This window comes from Misgurnus anguillicaudatus, chromosome 19, assembly GCF_027580225.2.
Source record: "Misgurnus anguillicaudatus chromosome 19, ASM2758022v2, whole genome shotgun sequence".
Classification (NCBI taxonomy): Eukaryota; Metazoa; Chordata; class Actinopteri; order Cypriniformes; family Cobitidae; genus Misgurnus; species Misgurnus anguillicaudatus.
The window spans coordinates 13,529,559-13,553,469 of NC_073355.2; positions in this window are offsets into that span (position 1 = coordinate 13,529,559).

Below are 23,911 nucleotides of genomic sequence, written 5' to 3' on the forward strand. Positions count from 1 at the left end.
TCATTTAAATCACGATTAAACACACAAGTGTCGATATGCATGCTTTAGTTTAATCTGTCTGTTTTGATTGATATGGTTATTCTGTACCGTAGTGTGTATTTTTGTTGAAGGTTGCCAGTTTGGTGGAGCGCTTGACAGTAGCGTTAGCCTAGCGGGTTTGCTTTGCACTGAGATTTTACACAATATAGCCTGGTTTATATAACCTGGTTTTTCATAACATGCACACATTTGTCATGTTAATACAGGCTAGTCATTGTAAACCGTTTACCATCCACCCAAACATGTGTACGTCTTTGCTGTAGGTTTCCTATCGGAAATCATCGCTCTGTGATTGACAGCTGTTGAATGTCAGCTTTCCTAGCCTAAGGTGATGTGTGCTGAAGTTCATAAGTGTTTTTATCTTATTAGATACATTTTTACTTTTAGGGTTTCACGAAGAGCCGCTCCATCCACCGTCAGGTGCGAGCGTGCTAACGTTTAGCTTGGTCTGCCATTGTGGATTTTAATTAGGACAATAAATAAAACATTTACTGTATATCAAATAGCTTTGTTTTTAATGACATAAATATTTCCTGTGGGCTTGGTAACACTTTCCCCTAAACTATAAAATAATAGCTCTTGTGACAGTGAGTATAGCGGCTCAGGTGTTTCCTGTCTGGTCGTTTGTCAAGTTATTTTTAATTTCTTTTCCCCACTTTTTGTACTTTTTGTGTTTTTTTGCGTGCTTAGTCACAAAAATTGTTGTGCTTTTGTGTGTGTTAGATTCTATCATCCATACGTGGAACTAAATGTGAGGCAAAGATTCAGGCATAGTCCACAAGGACACAGGTATTTTTATAACCGTGACTTTTTTTAACGCGGTTTGGCCGTTCGTCCACACGAAAACGCAGTATCAGGGCACTGAAACCAAACATTTTTGAAAACCCCTGCCAGGGTGAGGATTTTAAGAAACGCTAGTTGCAGTGTTGGCTTGTAGACAGTAAAACCGGGGGTTTTGGGTTGCAACGGAACCGGTAATAACTTTTTGTTAGGCTTCTGATTGGCCAATGTGGCTTTACGATTTGGGTTAAAGACGGTTTAATCGGACACACGTGCACTGACGCGATACACGTCTGGATCCGAACTTTATTTCCGGTTTTCGTTTTTTAATGGTCTGACTACTTGCTAAACTTATTTTTTAAACAAATGCCTCATCGAAAATAACAAATGTTTTGGTTTCCTAGTTCATCTACGTGTTTTTTTTTGCTTGTTATATAAATAAACTACGTTTAAAGAACTTTGTTGTTATTTATTCTTAGCGTAGTTTACCAGAAGTTACGTGCGGACCGCGACAGTCGCTTGTTTATGTCGTTACTGCTGAAACCGTCTATATCACTGCCTGCTGGTGTGGCATGCTCTTGACAGCGATTGATAGCGTGTTTTTGCTTTTTCATGTAGATTAACGGAGATAAACCGAGCATTTGTGGAAATTATTTTTCGGATAATTAAACGGCCGTCGCCAATTATTCCTTACATATCCTGTTTCTTGACGCATCCATACATCATTCATATGACTTCAGGAAGTTCATCATGTCTTCTAATGAACTGTAAACAACCTCGTAAGTTGTGCGATCTAAAAATGGGGGCATGCAGGCTCCGTGCCGGTAAATAAAGCTGGATGTAATTTTCAACACGTATGCCAGCGTAGGCATAGCGTTTGCATTAGGGCTGTGTGTCTCCAACAATTTCCAGATACGATACATATCCCGATACAGGGATCCCGATACGATGTGCATCACAATACAAGAGTATTTTGAATTAAATTTTTGTTCAGAATTTAGTAACATTATTATTATTATTATTATAGTGCCTTACTCTAGGCATTATATTTGGCTCTCATTTAATTATTCTATCTATGAATATATCTATAAACATGCAGTCCGAGTTAATACTATTTAATAGAAATCAGATTATTAATGTGACAGCTATAGTTTGAAGTAGCTCTGTATCTGTTCTCTAGACGTACACTTTTCAAATCTTTGTCGTGTTTCTTCTTTAATGCATTAGTACTGTTTTATAAGAGAGTGGTTAATAAAGCCCTTTGCAGTAGTATAGGCTAAGATATCTGCGCTTTCATACTGAACTCATTGATTTTAAATACGGGCATGCGCGCGCGAGAGAGAGAGAGCTCGCAAGTTAAACAGACATGTGCACCAGCGAGACAAGTGCATGTGAATCGATACGGAAGGTGCTGTATCGATGCGTGCATCGTCAGGCGGCCATGACGATGTATCGTCGTATCGATATTTTGAACACAGCACTAGTTTGCATAGGCATTGGACGCATGCAATACCTCTCCTGGTCTACAGGGGTTTGTAAAGAACTATTAAGTTGGTCTTAAAGGTCTGATGCCACTAGTTAAAACTCATGTAAACATCTTTGTACTCTTTCATTGCATAGTTGTATAAATTAGGGTACTTCCTGACCTCGATGTGGCTTGCACATGTTCCGGCCATTTTGTTTATGCAGTTTTTCATTGTCTACCTCGTTAATAAAAATAAATGAATACTACAATAAAATAAATGCGCACTTGTGTGTAGTACAGAGTACATAGAATATGCGCACACTATTCTGATTATGTAATTATCAAATGTAAGTCAAATGGGTGGATGCTGTAGAAACCTGGTCACTCTTTAATGACATTATTATTTAATAAAACTTTGAGTTCGGTTGAGGTGGAAAAGAATCCATATACTTGGGGCTAGGTATTGTCAGAAAATCTTCGATACCCATAGCAATACGGATATCTTCTAGGGATGCACAATACACTTAGTTCACGGTTCAATACAATTTTCGGTTCTTGTCCACGGTTTTCGGTTCGGATTCAGTTCTGATGCTTTGGCCTAATAAAGTGTTTTTAAATAATTCTATACTTAGTTAAAAGGAACAGTGAGATGTTAAAAAGAAAAACAATGGTTTTAATTGCAGTTCTCTTTATTTTATGTAAATGCGAAAATCATCTTACACATTTCTAGTGTATTGATACAATAATGTAAGATATAATTAAATAAAGATATATAAAAATTATATCCTGTTCAAACTGGGGAACATGTGAATTCATTACTTTACATAAATTAGCCATTTTATACTTAGTAAATTACATTGTAAATGAAGATTATACATTACTGCACTACTGTTAAGTCCAACATCATGCTGTTTGTGTAGAAACCAGAAATGTGTTCCTCAATCAAGATTACTGGTGGGATTTATTTTAGCATCATGCGCATTCCCTTCTTGAGTTGAACTTTTTCAACTTGCGCGGGAAGACGTGTTTGAGGCAAATAACGCGCGTTTGCGTCAATAACAAGCACAATTTGCGTCATTCGCATTGCCCCACGCGAATTTGCATCTTTACATTGATGTTGTATGTAACACGCGCAAATAATTAATCCGCAGCTAGCGGACAGTGACTGCGCGGCTCCAGACTGCCACCAAATGGTGGCATTTTGCCACCAAAATTTGAGAGTGTGCCACTGAATTTTACATCCAGTCGCACATGTGCGACCAGTAAATTTGACATTTTTTTGTGATGTGACACTGAATCTGAAACAGCACATTGTACTTTCTGCATCTATCATGAAAGTATTTATTAGTAATACAGTGGAAATGAGTAGAAATGTGAATATTTGGTTAGCATGTTGATTTACGGTGTGTGCCCCTAAATTTTCTGGTTGCGCCCCTAAAATTTTTAGTTCAGGGCCTAGTGAAAAAAGTTAGTCTGGAGCCCTGGACTGGATATCAACTCGCTGTGGCGTTTAAGATCACGCGGGCGCGCACATTAACAAAACTGCAGGGAATATAACTGACAGATTTGGATGGATAAACCGAAAAAACGCAATTCACATGCGCGTATTGGACCGTGGGGGTCTAACCGAACGGTTCAATATTATATTGAGAATTGTGGCATCCCTAATATCTTCACTTCGATAAATGTTCCTGGGCTATACTTTGTTTGAGACCAGTTTTATTAAATCAATTTAAACAAAATTAGATTACCTCAAATAAACATTTGTTCTTTTTTTGTTTGTTTGATTTTTTTGCTTTATTTTGCCTACTTTTTTAACTGGGGGTGTTCTTAATATGAAACCACTGAAGCTAGTGGTTGGAATCACAGGGTACCTCGCGATACAATACATGACTCGCGGTATCAATAATATCACGATGCACCGAGTCTACAGCAATCGGTGTATACTATGGAAACCAAATTCCCAGGAAAGGGTTAAGTGCAAGTTTTAACTATATACATACATCCTTTACACATTTCTTGTCTTCTATCCTTTATTCTCGTCTGTAATGTTGGTGTTAATTTATTTTCTCCCGCTATCTCTATCTCTCACCTATGTCCAATGACCCCGCATCTTGTTGTGTTCTACTTTAACTTATCGCTGGGCTGCGTAGACCAGCGGTAGATTACCGAGCGCATGATGACATAGAATAGATGCGTCGTCCAAATGAGAGGTAAAAACACAGTCGCACATTCTGTTTTTTGTGGGCTCAAGATCTGGATGCAGTCTGGAGCCCTGGGGTAAATTAACATCATATTAGCAACATGTGTAACATTTCAAGGACATTAAACATGCTTAAATTAATAGCTTTTGTTTGTAAACTGACACATTTTACAAAATAAAAATGTGCTAAAACAACCTGATACATTCCTAATTTTAACAGCCCATTAATGGTATAAAAGCATTTGGTCTTAAAAGTGGCTGAGGCATAAATTATCTCATATTGTGTCAGACACATCGCCATATCAAAGAATTGTCCCACCCCTAATTGCAGCTGATATGAAAGGGAATGTTACCTGATATAGAAAGCATTTCTTTCCTCTGAGGAGAGTTTGAGTATGTAATGGGTTTTATCGATTAACTACTACTTTACTAGTACCACTAATACACACAGCCTGTGTGTTGTTGACGTACAACCTCTGTACCTTTTATACCCTTGTCGCGTCACTGTGTACATAGCTCTCACGCAGCATAAAGTTCACAGAGATAGCATGCAAGAGGTCAGGGTAGATGCAGGGGTTGAAGTGTTGGGTGTTTATTTTAATTAATAGTTTTTTTATAGCTTAATTGGTAGAGCATTGCATTAGCACCGGAGAACGTTGTAGGTTTGATACCCATTAAACACACACAGATAAAATGTATAGCTTGAATTCACTAAGGCTCTTTGAAGTGTCTGCCTAATATATAAATGTGTTAACGTTAAATGCATGTAATTATGTTAGGTTTTATTAAAGTAGGCTATTGTACATTAGATGTAGTGCTGTGTTGCAACTTTACGAGTCTAATTGCGAACTGTTGTTGGGTGCTTGTTTTTCCTCTCTCCACACAATTTTTGTGCTCTTCTCTGGAGTTGAGTTACCATAGCAACTCCATCATTGGCCTTATTTCGATGTAACCTCTAAAGTGAGAAGACAAGAGTAAATGAACAAGAGTCCAGATAAAGATTCTGCGATACTTTTTTGTTTACCTTCAGAATTAAGTGGTGGTTCTGATATATGTCGTATAGAGTTATTCAGGGTTCCCACGGGTCCTTGAAATCCTTAAAGGTTGGGAATCTGGGAGAAAAATCAAGGCCCTGGGAAGTTTTTGAAAATATACATAGATACAGGTCATTGAAAGTGTCTTTGAATCTATTTTATGCAAGAAATTTTCTGGGAAAAAAATCCATATTATTCCCTGTGTAGTGTAGGATAATAGCATAGAAATTCTAGCCTTTTAGCACACATGCTAAACTGTTTGCTTTAAATGATTATATCTTCTGTATGCGAATGTTGATTCATATCAAAATGCTTTTTTGCATAGTTGTGTTTGACACATGAAAACGTCTTGGGTTACGTATTACTGTTGTTCCCTGAGAAGGGAACAAGACGCTGCGTCTCCCTTGCCATACTTCCTGCATCCCTGTAACGCCATCTTTGGCAATATTTCAAGTAGCGATATACTTCCTGGCTCCCGCGTCACCCTGTCTTTGTCTCACCATTGGTTGAATTTGATATACACATTCAGATGCACTTACCCCTGGAGGCGTCCCCAAAGTGTCACTGCATTGACGCAGCGCAAGTTCCCTCGAAAGGAAACTGTAACAATGTATCTGTATGTAAATGTTAATATATCACGACAAACTATATATTGTTGGAAAGGTCTAAGAATGTAGTTTTCATATTTCAAAACCTTTTAGCAGTAATAATAATGCAGTAACTGTAATTTATTAATTTGTGACACAAGTATGCAGCAAACCAGCACAAACCTCAGTTTTTTGACAATTTTATGTATTAAAAATAATACTATATTGCATTTTTATTTATTACGAATAAATGTAAACTGCTAAAAAAATATGAATTTTTCACCTCCAGACACTTCCCTAAAAACGTTGAAGTGTCTTCTTTAAAACAAAAAATTACCAAAATTAAAACCAAAATTAGGCTTCTAGACCAAAAAAAGTTATATTAATTTAAAGGTGTATATCACCTTTTCACCAACCCCCCACTCAAAAAGGGCTGCGCCAGTTAAAGGGTTAAAATAACGTTTCCATAAAAGTTTCAGTCGTTCATCCACAGGGTGAACGGCACTTTCACATTCACTTTGCAGCCCTCTATCGGCCAAAACTGCACTAAAAATTTTTCCAACCGTCGGGTCGCGGTCCTGTAGTTAGAGTTAAAACTACAAAAACTTGCTTTATGGCGGACCTACAATCCAATCAGAGCCAGCTTTGCTGCAGTAGGCTAAATTATTTACGACAGTGGTAATGGACAATTCCGCTTCTAACCTGTAGGGGGAGCAAAGAGCAAAAACTCTTTAGTGTTTCTTTAAGGTGTGGGAACCCTGGTTATTGCACTTTACATCAAAAATGGCTAGTTATCCTTTAACTGGCTATTTTTACAGGTCTATAGTTGGTGGAAGTTTTTCGTTTTAACAAACAAGTCTGGTATAAGAGTAAAGCACCAGTGTATTAGTCAGACTGATTTAAGTAATTTCGGATGATATTTGTGCAATTTTGGCGCATTTACAGAGGTGGTAGCTTATCCTTGTATCAGTATCTATTAGGGATGTTAACAATTAATCAATTAATTGTCGATAAGAATTAAATCAATAAAACTTGATGATGGTCCATAAAGCAAGGTCATCCACGTGTATGCGACACCTGGGCAAAACGCATACAGCAGGAGAAACAAAAATGAAGCGAGCGCGCATAAGTTAAACTAGCCATGATCACAACTATGCTCGATGCCAAACACACACCTGGACATTTTAACGTCATTCGAGACTAGACTGGCTGCCAACGCTACGAAATGGCATCCACAGTGTATCCGATATGGTCCAATACAGAAAATGCAAATTAGGGCTTCACAATATATCGCATGCGATTGTCACGCACATCTCATCACCTGCTTTCAGTTAGAGCGGCATTTATTACACAGAGCCATAATTCTCTGAAAAGCTAGGCAAAATTGCATTCACAGGGCTCTACAGTGCGAGTATTTCACTCGCGTTTGCGCCTAAAAATAGTTATGTGCGAACTTGTAAAATAATTTAGGAGCACAGTGCGCGAGTGACAGGCTGTTCTCATTACACTGAACAACAGCGAAGCATACCATTGATTTCACATGGAAAGCATGCAAGAGGACAGGGTCGCAATCTTGATGCGCGTGCATCTGTTTCATACAGCATGAGATGCAGAATACGAGTCATGTGACTGGCGCGAGCAGCTGTGTCACGTGTTTATATTCACGCTTTGTTCTGCCCGCGTCAAGATGCGATGACTGACAGTGGTGAGTTAAGACCACGGACTCTATGGCTGTTTTAACTTTATTTATTGTATTTCCAGCTTACAACACCACCTTTTCCGACAGTTGTTGTCTGATATGTCGGCTCAATGATCACTTGCTTATCCACAATGACATTAGATGTCTTTATAAAGGAAACGCATTGAAACGATTTTTGTGTCTTACTAGAAAAAAATCCTGGCGTTTCTTCGAAGTTCAAAACAGACAAAGGCTCAAATATTATGCGAGTCATCGTTCTCACACAAGAATGCAATTTAAACGAGTAACAGTTAATCACCCATCGCTCAGAGCCCAGCACCTGCACCACTGTATGTGTATCGCGCTAACAAACATACACCTGATTTTTCTGCTCTTGTGAAATCTAAAAGTATAATTTCTCTTATTAGAAGATAGCCTAATGTTTACCAGTTATTAAGATGGCGGTTGTAGTTTAAATTACATTAAATCTGCATATAGCGCGGGAATAGAATATCCGTATGAATTGAGCAGTTTAATAAACTTTTTTCACTGTGCTCCTATATTTCTTTGTGTGCTCCTAAATTTTTTCATTTAGGAGCACATGCACTCCTTGGGAAAAAAGTTTGCGTAGAACCCTGATTCATAATTGCAGACGATTCGTACGTGATTATGAATGCGATATTTCCCAGAAAACCACCAAATTGTTTCTTTGTAGAGTACAAGCGTGACTAACTTAGTTAAATGCAAGTTGAGTTGTGGCGCCTCGCACAGGGCAATGGGAGTCATGTGACAAGAGTAAAGTAGCGTGATGATTGACCGGACGATGACGGATGCAAAAAATTGCATGTTAATAAAGGTTTCATTTCTTTCGTTAATATAAATAAGGTTGTCTTTGTATTATTGTTGTTGGGTTTTCATAATATTCAGTAGTAATGAACCAAAAACTAAGCATCCATTTAAAAGTAAGGGGGAAATCCAGATCTTGTTTATTTCTGTAACAGTTGCATGTATATCACTGTCATATCATCTGGCTTAGGAACCCTTTTAGAGCCTACGTCATGGCACTAGCTAGAGGCAAAACAAAAGTAAAACTGAAGGCGGCCAATACAAATCAGCATAGAGTCGGATACACAAGGAACGCAAATGTCATCTTGCTGTGTTGGTACAAGCTCCAATTTGAAATGTATCGCATACCTACTGCCACGCAAAAAAAAAAACGACGACAGCTGTGGTTAAGAGCAATAAAATGTGTGGATTGGACAGGAAGGATCATCATAAATACTTGTGTTTGCAGCGCACACTTCATATCATTCTGCACATAGTTATAGGCATCTAATGATTTATTTCTCTCTACTTTACACGCTTGATTTCTCTGTAATATGTGGAGATGTCAGGCCACTTAAATGGAGGTAGTCCTGTCACATCCATTAAATAAGCAAGTACTGGTTGGCAATCTAGTTCTGTTTATTAAAATGAACTTTTTCAAATTGCATTCATGGTACTGGACAGTGTCACACAATCAGATTAAATCATATTTTGTCCAATCATTGTTTAAAACAGGTAACACTTTAAAATAAGGTTGTTAAAATTTGTTCTCTAATTTAGGGACTTATTTAGCTATAATAAGTGAAAAAACTTAATTCAGTAAATTAGGTTTTTATCTGATTAATCAGAAAAAATAATCGTCTGATTAATCGATTATGAAAATGATTAGTTGCAGCTCTAATTTAAAATGACACACAATTTCCAATTAAATGATGCGCTGCTGCCGTGAGCATTTTTTATTGTTTCTCTAGCATCACAGATTACAAGCATTGACAACTTTTTTTTTTAAGTCAGGCTATGAAATATAGTTATTAATGTTCATTGGGTCTATCAGTCACTGATGATGATGTACACAGTTTTTAGTAGCTCATGCTGGACTGTTAAAGGACTACTCTACTTTAATAATATGAAAATTCGAATAACTTTCTCACCCCCATGTCATCCAAGATGTTTAAGTCTTTTTTTTTTGTTCGGTCAAGAAGAAATTAGGGATGCACCAAAAGGAAAATTCTTTGCCGAATAAACTGAAAAACTCAGCCGAATTCACATTTTCAGAATGTCTTTTTAATATATTTATTTCACATTATTTAAGAATTTTTTTATGATTCCAGAAGTCATTATAGGGTCTTTTTACACCTGATCCCTTCCCTGATCAGATAGCCATAGATAGACACAAACTGTTCCATTTACAAGTAAATCATGTGTTTATTATAATTTTTTGCTGAAACATCCCTTTTAAATGCTTTACCAACATGTTTGCTGCATTTGCGCACCTCTCACTCCGCCCTGGTTGATATTTGATTGCGTCATCAAAGACCTCCATTGTTCTGCCTTTTTACTTATTCCAACGAACATCGAAAAGTTCGGGGTTTTTTGTTTGTTTTTTTGCTATTTTCGGCCGAAATATTTTGGTTGCCAAATATTCGGTGCATCCCTAGAGAAATACTTTTTTTTTTTTTTTTTTAGGAAAACATTCCAGGATTTTTCTCAATTTAATCGACTTTATTGAACCTCAACAGTTTACAGTTTCAATGCAGGTTAAATAGCAGTTTCAAAGGAATCTAAACGATCCCAAATGAGGCATAAGGGTCTTATCTAACAAAACGAAAAATTTAAAATATGCAATTTTAAACCACAACTTTTCATCTTGCACTAGCCGTGTGGAAAGTCACGCGTTACATATGTAAAACGCACACTTTTTTTTATTGGTTTTATTGGTTTGTTGTTTTTCTACTTGGATTAATTAAGTTTATGAAAAGTTGGAAATAAATACAATTATACAAACATTTCTTAGGTCAGTTTCGGTTTTTGGCCAAGTGCGTCCAGAATTTTCTGTTTCAATCCCAGAATTTTTATTTTGATGCATCTCTAGTAATCACAGAATGCTTGCTATGACAATAGATATGTTTAAAAGCGCATCGGAAAAACTATAAGCCAGTTTCATCATCAGTATCAGTGACTGAGAGTTTGAAGTTAGGACCGCGTGCATGCTTTTTAAATAAGTGCAGACTTGACACTTACTTTCTTTGTTTGTCTCTTTGCAGTAGTGGCCCTCTTACTTTGTGATCAACGGAGATTGATTTCAAGCTGGTGACTTGTCTGGACCGCGTCAAGGCAGCTCTTCTGCTGAGTGCTACTGGAGAAGATGTGCACACTCAGATAAGAGACTCTTCACGCGAGAGACAAAAATGTGAGTCAATAACCAGATAGCGCCTTCCATTCACTCCTGTCATAATTCCTGCCATGTAACCATATGCTATGATTGAATGCCTTTTTATTGTATGCCCTTTTCAGATAACAGTTAATCCCATTTAATAAGACAAGTATTTAAAAATGAATGCTTTTGTAGCCTAAATATCTCACAACATGTTAGCCTACTTTATTTTGAGCAGGAGTAATTGACCTTGATTTATGCATCTAGTAAAAAGACTAAAGTAGTATTCAGAATGTGAGTTTAAGGTTTTAAACATTCTCAATTGTCTATAGAGAGTATAAGCACTGGGATGTAGTCTTTAAAGGGATTGTATGTGTATATGTGTAATTATGCTATGTTTTTCGTTTTATGGTGACTTTTTAATATTCTGTCAGCGGGCTACAGATGAAAAATAGCCCTTTGGGCTAATTCTGGCACATTTACAATTATGTTCCTTAATTTGCATTGTCCCTGTTTAACAAATAAACTAAACTAAACTAATATCCATACATGTTGTTCCTAAGGTTGGGTTGCATCTAGTTTTAAATCTGGTTTAAATCAAGGCTTATTTAATAACTCTGTGGCACCAAACTTTAAATCTTGTTTTAAAATAAACAGGGTTACAATTGAAATGTCATTTTGATCCAGGTTTAAATTTTACATTTGAGGAAAAAATCTGCAATTAAATGTGTGGCTAAATAATCAGAAATTGACTCCACGTGCATGGTGGCGCTATTCAAAGATGCGTTTATTATAACGTTTCAACCAAGGGAGTTTGGTAGCTCAGTAATATGTTTTATTGGCTTTGAAGTCCGGGATACCCTCCTAGGGATGCACCGATAGGATTTTTTTTGGGCCGATACCGATTTAAACATACAACTTCTGGCCGATGCCGATATTAAACACATGTATACAATACTATACAGTTGGTCTATTAGCTAGCTTATTTCTGCATCAAATTATTTTTACTAAACATGGATTGGATCTAATTAACATTCAACTGACCCAACATAATAAGAGAGGCACAAATTAAGCTAAAACAAATATAATAAGACAGCATAACAACCTTCAAAGGTGTTTTTTGCTATTCAGCATTTATTTTATTAATAACATTAACTCATTTTTTACATATAATGGATTTCTTTATGCAGTTAATTAATAAACAATCAGTATCGGCCTTTCTCGTGCTATTGCCGATATGCCGATGGTTTCAAATTCATCAAAAATCGGCCGATAAATATCGGCGGCCGATACATCGGTGCATCACTATACCCTCCCTATCCTACGTTATATACAAAAACATATTTTTCAAATACACAGAATTAGAGGCCGATCTAATATAATTTAATTAATTTTAATTATAGATATCACACATTTATTTTGAATCAGCCCTTTAAATTACAGATGTATGTAGGTAGTGATTTATAATACAAATATTACATTTCCTTTTTCGCATAAACTGTTAATTTCCTTTTTGAATGACTGCGTCAACATTTGTTGCTGTTTAATATTTAATAATACTGGCAAATTCATTGTGGTGCACAAAATAGCAGATGAAGGTTTTAATACAAGTTAAAGTTTTAATCTAAGATTTGTTAATGGGTCAGTGACAAAAACGGTTTGGCAGGATGAGAAATTAAAAAATCTTTAAAAAAATTGTTTTAAAAGCATACATCAGGTTTATTTCAATGCACATAGTGTATTTATGTTAATTTTATGCAATAAAAAATTACATTTGCACCATTTTTATGAAAGGTAAGACTGAATGGAGTCGAAAATATCAAATGGTGTAACTGCCAATTGCGCCAAAAAATGAGAAATATTAAATATTTGATCCACCTTGGTGGCATGTATCATAAAATTTCATTTCCTGACATATGCTGAAAACAGCTGTTTTCTTAATAATTTTTGACAAATGATGTAAAAAAAATCATATTACACTAAACTAGATGATTATATTTTATTCCACATTTTTTATGAATATATTTATATTTTTATATATAAAAAAAAAGAAACACCAATGGAGACTGGTTACACCACATTGACATTTTTGCAGTTATCCCCAAAATATTCCAGATATTTGGACTTGACTCAAAAAAGAGAATGTATGAACGTAATCTGCAAATGTATTTGAAATTTTAACCCTTTTACATTTAATTGAACCATACGGACACAAAATAATTAACGTCACGTCATTGATCCTAATATATGTTTAAATTTAAGTGGTGCAACACAACTCGAATTAAAATTAAAAAGAGATCAACAAACTCCTGTTTAGCTCTAACTCTATTAAACTCTGCTTAATCCCACATTATTTCTGGGTCAAAAACAAGCCACGCTAAAATTTGCCACAAAGATTTAACAGCAGACTAAAATGACCAGTGACCTTGATTAAAAAAGAAAAAAAATAATGCTTATTTTTAGCGTTGCCATTGGCGGGGCAACACAGGGAATGTCAAAAGAAAGATATTACAGTTTTTTCCACGGGGTTAGGACATGTTTTCAAATACCTATAGGTATTTTTGAAGTGTAAATGCTTTCAATTGAGGTTTGTGTGTGTGTCTGTGTATTAGTACATGTTAATGATCTGCAAAGTTACAAATCCCAAAGTCTATGATGATGAGAGAGAGTTATCATCTACAAATTAAATCTCTTTTTGACATACAATGAACACAAGTATTGTAAGCAGCAGTTTATTTCTGTAATGAGTCAACGTGGTCTCGATTAACATTTATCATAATTACGCAAAGGCAGCATTTATTCTATTATTTCATATTTACATTTTATTCGTATTTGAATTTACTTGTCACCATTTAAACTCGAGTTTTGAGCAGTGTAGAGTAGCGCTTGTTGTTTATTGTTTCTATGATCACAAATACAGACCTGGTTTATGTTTTAGTATCCTTATCTTACCAATCTGTTACGTTCTTCTCAAGCCGTAATGGCATAGTTGATCGATAAGCTTGGTCATCTGCATTTTCTTTATCGGATTTAAGCTCGTATTGATAAGAAATTAAAGACTATATTAACTCCTATAAGTATTGCTTTGGAAGCTGATCTTCCAAATATGGTAAGAAGCTTCACTTTCCATCACACACTTGGTGTAGTCGCCCAATCACAATGCACTGGATAGCCGGGCCAATCGGAGCACACCGCGCTTTTCAGAACAATGAGTTTTGTGCAAACAATGCGTTTCAGAAAGGCAGGGCATACGTCAGCAACAATAATGAACGATACATGGGAAATTGTTTTTTTTAAACCATAAACCTCATGTAAACATTGCATTACCCCAAATACACAATCACGTTCTTTTTAGCAACGTCATAGGGACTCTTTAAGTTGTGATAAACAATTACAAATAGTACAAAAAATTTAATTTCTTAAAGGAACACGCCCACATTTTGGGAATTTAGCTTATTCACCGTATCCCCCAGAGTTAGATAAGTCTATACATACCTCTCTCATCTTCGTGTGTGCTGTAACTCTGTCTGACGCAGCCCCCGCCAGCCCAGCCCAGCACAAAGACCGGAAATGCATGGCTCCAGCCAGCACACCGCTCCCAACAAGCGACAAAACAACGCGATCATTTTCCTATTTATGTGTTGTGATTTGTATAGTCAAACCGTGCACAAACAACAAGGCGATATGAGACACAGCGATCTTCCAACAGTACACATACTGAGAACTGTGTTCTCTGGAGACGAAGCACTGCCGCATGGGCGGAGTGATCTGCTCGCAGCACACGAGAAGCCCCTGGTGAGGAGCAGAGAGTTCGGTCAGAGTTGTGCAAATCACTCCGCCCATGCGGCGGTGCTTCGTCTTCGGAGAGTGTAGTTCTCGGTATGTGTGCTGTTGGAGGGTCGCTGTGTCTCATGTCACCTTGTTGTTTGTACACGGTTTGACCACACAAACCACAACACATAAACAGGAAAACGATCGCGTTATTTTGTCACTTATTGGGAGCACTTATTGCACTTCACAGATGATCTGTTATTGTTTTAGCCAGGGAATTAACTTAATACCTCAATTGAAATTTATACTGCAAGTGAAAGCACACCACTTTCGCACTACTGGCAAGGTGTTTCAGTTTCTAAATTGTTGACTTTATAACACAGGACGTCATTCATTTTATTACTATGATGGGAGTTATATCTCTATAAATGGGTGTGTATAGATGCGTTGAAATAACCAGATATTTATTTGTGTTCTCACGGGTCCTTGAAACCTTGAAAGTTGTGAATCTGGGGGAAATAATTCAAGGCCCTGGGAAGTTTTTGAACTATACATACTTATATACATACTTATCATTAAAAGTGCTTGAATCTATTTTATGCAAGTTTTCTATAAAAAATCCATATTATTCCCCGTTTCGTGTAGGATAATATCGTAGAATTTCTAGCCTTTTAAGCACACATGCTAAACTGTTCGCTTTAAATGTTCTGTATGTGAATGTTGATTCATACCAAACTATGCAAAAAACCATTTGTGTTTGACACATGAAAACCTCTCGGGTTACGTATTTAACTGTTGTTCCCTGAGAAGGGAACAAGACGCTGCGTCTCCCTTGCCATACTTCCTGCGTCCCTGTAACGCCATCTTTGGCAATATTTCAGATAGCGATATACTTCCTGGCTCCTGCGTCACCCTGTCTTTGTCATTAAGCCTTACTATTGGTTGAATTTGTCACCACAGTGACGCAGCGTTAGTTCCCTCGAAAGGGAACTGTAACAATGTATCATAAAAGGTAACACGATGTAATCTTGCTCTCACTTGAAATGTGTCCCCACATTTAGTCCTTGAATTTGACGGTATTGGACCTGGAAAGTCCTTGAAAGGTCCTTAAATTTTAAGTTAACTAAGGTGTGGGAACCCCAATTTATGTAATATTTTAATGTAGGATTGGACTACTTGCACTACTTGGAAATGTATCTCACTTTCTGCACTATTCAAACCGACACAACGCTTTCCATTTTTGGATTAAGATCACAAAGTAAGCCTGCAAAACAAAGTTATTAATTTCACATGCAAAACTTGCCTTCTCTGGCTCATGTGTGCACGAGTGCCATTTAATCTTAAACAATGGGAGATCTCCTTGTACCTTTTTTGCAGATGATCTATTTCTGTCTACAGCACGAACGTAAGACTTGTTACGAAGGGTGTGTGTCGGGCAGCAGCCGTACGACAGCAGGCAAAAAGAGGTCAAGGTGTCTGCTGCCGCTCTTGTGTGTTTGCGTATTGCTACTGTGTCACCGTAGGGCACGTAGCCACAAAAGACAGATGGGAGGGTTTCTGTCCTGTATGCCACAGGAGGCTTACGTTAGGAGCAGATGGGGAAAGACGAGAGAGCTTTTTTGTGTCCCTTCTTCGTTTTACTGAATGGAGCACATGAAAGACTTGCTTTGTTGTGTTTTTTTGTCTATCCTCCTGTACTTGTCTTTTTGTCATAGGCTCACCTGCTCTTTATACCCCTCCCTGGTGCAAGACATTTTACACACACACATATATACAGTGCAGATTACCCTTCCCGGTTCTCTCCAGCCAGGTCCCTGTTGGCTCCTCAAACGTTCAGATGATTAATGGGCTGAGAAGTCTGAAGGCGCTCACTGCCGCCTTTTCCTCCTCCATTCCTCCCATCCCCCTGTTTTTCCTCTCCCCCCTTTATTCTCATCCACATCTACTTTTGAATTCAGGAGCGCGCACACACACAGAAACGGCCACCAAATGCTGGTGAGGTTCGTCTTCGCCTCTCCGAGTTGTGCATTGTCACTCAGGGGGCAGCTGCTGTATTGTCTCAGACGGTGCTGGGAAAGGCACGCGCTATCTGGGTGGAGGGATTGCCACTGTTTGGTCTCTGCTGCAGAGGACTTACTGACAGAATGTGAAATTGGAGGACGCACACACAGTGCTTACAGATCTCACGCCTCACACCCTTAAAAATATTTGGCCAGTTATGGTAGGGTAGTAAAAGTAAGTGCAGATGGCCAGGAGTGGGATGGAGGTTTACCTGGAATGTGAAGGGTTGAGGTCAGAGGTTAAGGTTTCTGTCCCCTCTGGCGCTCAGGAAGTATGCAGTGTGTGTCACAGTAGATTAAATTGCGCAAGGTGTGTATGGAGAGGGGTGGGGTGTAGGCTATGAATAATTTAAACATGTCAGAATGTAAACTAGGTTTTCTAACCTTTAAGTGATGCCTGCACAATCCTAGGTAGTTGTGATTTATTTTCCAAGGCATTGATAAGCAGTTGTGATGTGCAAGCAAGGTGCAGAAATAATTGCATGACACAGTTTAACAGTCTGAGTTAAACCCATGAACCAAAGTGTCGCTTCCCTTTAGAAGATATGGGTAGTGGAAGCCGTGGCCTAGTTGTTAAATACTTATGCTCTAATATTGGGACATGCGGGTGAATGTCAGGTTCACATTAAGTTTGCCACCTTCAATATTGCTTCCTCTTTAGTATATTAATAGCATTTTAAGTAAGGGGTGATGTTTAGGCAGCAGGTTATTATTGCAAAAAATAAGCCGCGAAAGTGTGATCCGGTTGTATCAAACTTAGGGGCTTATTTTGCAACCTGCTGCCTGCACATCATCCTGCTTATTACACGCCTACATCATAAGTAAGGTAAGGAGCATTAAATATTGATTTAAAATATTTCCTCATTTTTAATGAATACAGAGAGGAAAACACGTTTACTTTCGGTTTTAAGTTAAGACATTCAAATGTCACGAGCACGCTATTTGGTTTAATCATATGTAAATATAACATCATATATGTTATTAAAAGACTTGTATGTAATTTTGTGTTGTTACATTGTACCTGTCAAAATGATTTGCAGCATACGTGTTATCGTGTTTTTAGTTTTGAGGGGTAGGTATCTGAAAAGAATGAATCTTGAAATGTCGCGACTGGCCAATCAGAATCTAGCATTTTAGAGAGCCGTCTAATATAAACAAGTAAACGCTAACAGGGCTCAACGTAAAGGACTGCCTGATGGCCCGAGGCAGTAAACAGTATTATCGGGCCATTGCTTAACCCTCAGTAACTAAAATATATTTTCTGGCTGTGACCGTTTGTTTGTATTTTTATGGCATGTTACCATCGAGACACATTTTAAGCGTCGCAAATGGTAACTTATCAGCAATGTCATGAGGTTTCTCCTACTTTATTGTTTGTAGTGAACACTCTTGCATGTGTTTGTGTGTTACGTCAGGCGCCCTCTAATTATGAGGCCAAACAAAAACTTATTTAACATTTTGGAAGCAGACATTTACTGGGATAAAACACGACGAAAGAAACGATGCAATGTTTTGCACCGTTTCCAGATAAAGCAGACAGGTCGGGAGCCTTTTTCTTTGGAACAAGGAACTACCGTAAACAAAACCTCAAAGGTCATGAGAAAAGCCGACAACACATAGTGTGCATGGTGTCTTGAAGGGTTGCCGATAACCCTTCATCTGGTCCACTGAACTTAATGTGGAGATGCATTAGTGGGACACTCCACTTTTTTTTCATTTTCCAGCTCCCCTAGGTTAAACATTAGATTTTTACCATTTTGGAATCCATCCAGCCGATCTCCGAGTCCGGCGCCACCACCCCCAGCATAGCTTAGCACAATCCATTGAATCTGATTAAACCATTAGCATTGCGCCTAAAATATAACCAAAGAGTTTCGATATAAGTCCTATTTAAAACTTGACTCTTCTGTAGTTACATCGTGTACTAAGACCAACAGAAAATTAAAAGTTGCGCAATGATATTACGTAGTGCCCGAAAATAGTCCCCTGCTATTGAAGAATACTAAGGAGACTATTTTCGGCTGTTGCGTAACAACATTGCGCCTCCTGCAGCCATGTTACATCAGCAAAGTCCTTGACTATTATATTAGAATGAGAGTGTAGTTCCTAACCATATCTGCCTAGAAAATCGCAACTTTTAATTTTCTGTTGGTCTTAGTACATGCTGTAACTACAGAAGAGTTTTAAATAGGAAAAATATGGAAACTCGAGTCATTTTTTTAGGCGCGATGCTAATGGACTAATCAGATTCTATGAATATTGTGCTAAGCTATGCTAAAATGGTACCACCAGACCCGGAGATCAGGTGAATGGATTCCAAAACGGTAAGAAGCAAATGTTTAACTCTAGGGGAGCTGGAAAATGAGCTTGTTTAAAAAAAAGTTAAGTGCATCGAGAGACATATCAACTCAGCATATTAATAACGCTGTTTTATTCATATTGGTTTCGATGTCTGAAATACCAATGACGCAGTTTTTTTTACCTGACGGGAGGGGTTCTAGTGGACCAATCACAACGCTTGTGGTCCACGTAGGACCGACGTGCTATTAAAAATTTGGCCAGGTGCACGTCAGGCTACGCTCAGGCTACGGATAACCTATGGCTTAGATCTTACGCACGACTATAACATGGGCTTTAGTGTTAACAGCTGAGGGAACAAGATGTTGTACGGTAGCGTTACTATTGTCAGGGTTTCCCGCAGCACTTTTCAGTTCGGGCGACCCACCTAAGCTGGGATATCCTACCACCTTAACTAGGTCGTCCAAAAAAAAAAATTCGCTGCACAAATGGCCGTCAAGTGCATCTCGGAGAATACTATGGACACGCTTCACACAACGAGCGGGCACGCGCCACATGGCCAAAATGAGAGAAAGACATGGTCCGTCACTGTCTGGAGGATAACTTGCCTGTTGATAAAACATTTAATTCATTAATAATCTAGTATGTGTTCATTTTCTGTCATAGTTTCTTCAAAATTGAGTTTTATTTGAGTGTTTAAATAAAAATATTTTCATCATGACGCGTACACCCATGGTTTATGGGTAGAGAGGACCACATCTTGGAGACCTGTTATCAATTACTCTTCCAAAGGCATTGTTTAGATAAGTTATCAAGTAGATGATTTTATTTGCTGCTTCATGTAAATGCATGTCTGAGAGATTGCATTGTTCCCCCATGCTTGTATTTTTAACGTTTTATAGTGCTGAACGTTCTTGCTCTGCACTCTCACGTTTTTACTTCATGAGCTCTTAAAAATCATTCTGGCTGAGGACAGCGTGCTCACGTGGTCATACAAATCAGTGAACTGTTAAAAATAGCCATGTTTGTCACGTTGTTAAATTGTAGCTTCTAGACTCTTGTGGTTTTGTAAGCGTAAGCATTTCAGTCGGGATTAATTGGGAAATTGGGTAGTTGCGACACCCCCAGTCTCAGCGGAAGGTTAGATGAATTTACAGAAACCCTCCCATCACATCTGTTCATCTACATTGAATCTGGTGTGGTGACCTCATCCGTTTAGAGATCTGTCACTCTCAAACGACTCAACACCCCTCTTTTGTGCTCACACAGAATACATGATAATTGCTTGTTAGCTTCTAATGTAAATCCCCTCTCCCTTTTGGGGGGACATGATCCTTTACAAGAGTCCTCTAATGAGGCAGAATCAAATCTATATGGACCTTATTCAAGGCAGACGTTGTACTTAATTTTGACGTGAATCAAAGCGATGCCGTGAGGGACAGGAGTACAGTCTGCACAGATTTAATGTCTTAGGCTTGTGTATAATTTTCCACTGAAAATTAAAATTTGTGTGTCTCTCTTCAGTTTCTTGTTTATTTTGGCATTTATTTTTTACGCTACAGACGCCTCTGCCAATAGCATCCGTCAGGCCTTTGGCTCTCAAACCACTGCAGTGGCCACTGTGGCGCTTCTACTCACCCTCTCCCAGAACTTTCCCCTTTGGTTTGTACAGACTCTCAGTCTGTGTGGCTTCTGTGGAACAGGGTGGTCCTGAACTGTAAATGAGAGAGAGAGAGGGAGGTAAAGGTGTTACAGAGAGAGAGAGAGTGATAGAGAGAGAGGGAAATTAGCCTGAGTCATGATGATGATGATGATAATGATTATGTATGTGTGTGGACAGATGGTGTGTTGATTAGGGAGGAGACATTTGATCGAGACTGAATGTCTTGAGGGGGTACGAAAGGTTGTGCGTCTCTCACGCAAATATGTTTTATTTATACATTTATTTGCACTCATGTCATTCCAAACCCATTTGAATTTCTCGTGCACAGGACACAAAATAGTGAATATTTGGTTTTGTGAATTCAGTGCAGTGGAAGTCTATCACGCCATATCTAAACACTTAGACAGTCACCATGAAACGGAAATAGCAGTTGTCTACTTTTTCATATTGTGATTTTTATCCGTGTGAAATGGCTTTTAAAAAGAGAAAACATTTCGGACCGGACTTGAGTATCGAGAACTGATTGCATCGTTGAAAGTTGGCCCGTGTTGGTAATTGCTAATCGTCATGAACTTTTTCCAGGCAGAAACGTGTGTCCGATAGCCCCGCCGCCTTGATATTTCTCATGACAGAAAGTTAAGAGAGGTCATTTTGAGGAGAGGAGGTGGTTGGCATTGTTGATTTAAAGATTATGAGGGCACATGAATTTAATAATAAATAAAGAAGTCATTTATAAAAAGCACTGCGATATTCCATAAACCCTTGAATTTCAATTTCGTGGTGACTTTAATAAGATGCCCTTGAGTGACAGCACAAAAGTGCCATGCTGTTTGCTGAACATTTAAACCATTTCAATGACTTTTCTAAGCAATGATGATAAAAACAACCTTTTCTTTCTACCAAAAACAACCAAAACAAAGCTTTCTTGGAGGCTGCCATTCTTCATTCAGAATAGCGTTCCTCAGGTGAATGTGAGCTAGTTTTATAAAAAAAATAAGTAAGGCTGTATGCTGTTTAAGACAAATGTCCAGTAACTTGCCAAATATTGCAATATGCAATGCGTTAATACTTTAAGTTTGTAAAATCGTTTGTGTTTTTCAGTGTGGACCTGCAAAACGTAACTAAAGTCAATAGTAGAATTTGGCAATCTAAACCTTAGCACAGTGTTCTCCAACATGGTCTCCGCTGGCACCTGGTTGCGGCACAGAGTCTGTGAGTTGCCCCCCAAGCTCATTCTATTAATAGATTTATTTATTGCCTATTTTTTATTTTAGCTTAGCTTCTTTTGTGTATGTTAACATTTTAAACAAGTATAAAACATATCAAGAAGTCAAATTAAATTAAATCAACAAGTAAAATAAAAAAGTTTAGAGTAGACTAGATCAAAATGTAGCCCTCCAAATTGTTTTATCCATTGTTCACAAAAAGGTTGAAGACCCCTGCCTTAGCATATAGCATTAACTAGCATATAGCGCTAACTCAACAGTCACAACTTTGTTTTTAGCATTGTAACAACATTGTACTTAATTTAATGTGTAATTTAATGTTGGGGCGTACATCTCGACTGTAAAGTCACAGTCGGTGCTATGTTGAGATTGGCATGTTTTCCAACAATCTTTTTCATGCATGAGTTTTACATTAGAAGTAGTAAACAAACATTTTTCATATTCTTTCTAACTGTACACACCGCCGCATACTTCCAAAGTTACCGGAAGTCATTCATTTACAATGGAAGCTGGCTTCTCTCAGCTGCAAGGAGCGTCTAATCCATCAGCGTCGCGTTTTGGGTGTCTTAAGCAACCAGAGTGTCAATCAGAAAGTTGAAAGAAGCTTAACTTTATGGTAATGAGCTATGATGCCGTGCATCGGCAAAATGCCAGCAACCAATCGGAATTTAGCCTAGACGTTCTTCACTGGCTGATTCCAGAGAAACATACGATGTAAACTTTCGTTCCTACCAGAACATTAGTTACGAGAAAATGACGGAGAAATTGATAATCGCTGTTGCTGGGTTTCCTATCATTTATGATATGACTTTATTTTCATATAGGGATCAGTTACAAAACAACGAGGCATGAGATAAAATAGCTGGTATAGTTGGTGTCAACCGGTGAGTTTGAAGTGCGTGCTGATGATTTATAATATTTTAACTAGTACTGATAGATACTCAAATGCGTCTCTGTCTTGCCAGTAGGACTGCACAGTGTATCGTTTAAGCATCGATATTATGATGTACGAATCCATGTAGTCACATCGCAGGAAGAATAGGTAGCTATCGTAGTTGATTCATAATTCATTCGCTCACAGATTTAACCAAATGCACAGATGCAAATAAAAAAATAGTAATAATAATAATAAATATAATTATAGACGGTTTCATCGTACGCACGTGATGCACGTCTGGATCCGAACTTTACTTCCGGTTTCGTTTTTTTAATGGTATGACAAGTTGCTAAACTGATCTCTTGAACAAATGCCTCGTCGAAAATAACAAATTTTTTGGTTTCCTATGTAATCTATGTGGTGTTGTTTTTTGCTTGTTATATAAATAAACTACATTTAAAGTACTTTTTGGTTATTTATTATTAGCGGAGTTTACCGGAAGTTACGTGCGGACCGCGACAGCCGCTTGTTTGTTGTTACTGCTGAAACCGTCTATAATAATAGCTAATTATAATTTTTTCCAGACCAAAACGATTATAAAAATGCTGTCATTATAAAGCGTTTATAATGTCAATGTATTTTTTTCCAGTTAAAATTTCATGGTGACACAGACTTCAGAGCGGCCAAAGCGTCAACAAGCTTCCCCGTATTTTTTGACAAGCGTCCTTGACCGGACGGCCTGAGCTTCTTTGGAAGCTCAAGTCTGCGACGGTGTGTACGTACAGTAAGAAACAAAAGCATCTTTCTCTTTTTCGCCAGTCTATCTGCATCAACATAAAACCTTTCAAAGTATTAATATCATCTAGTTATTGCAAAACATTGGGCTATGCACGTTTGAGATTTTTTGATATACAGCCGTACAAAATATTTGTATTGGCTATATCCGCATTCTCAATGGAAAGGCATACGTGTATATAAGTATTGCGGAAATTCATACAAATAAAGGGAATAAGGTTTCGGTATAAACTACC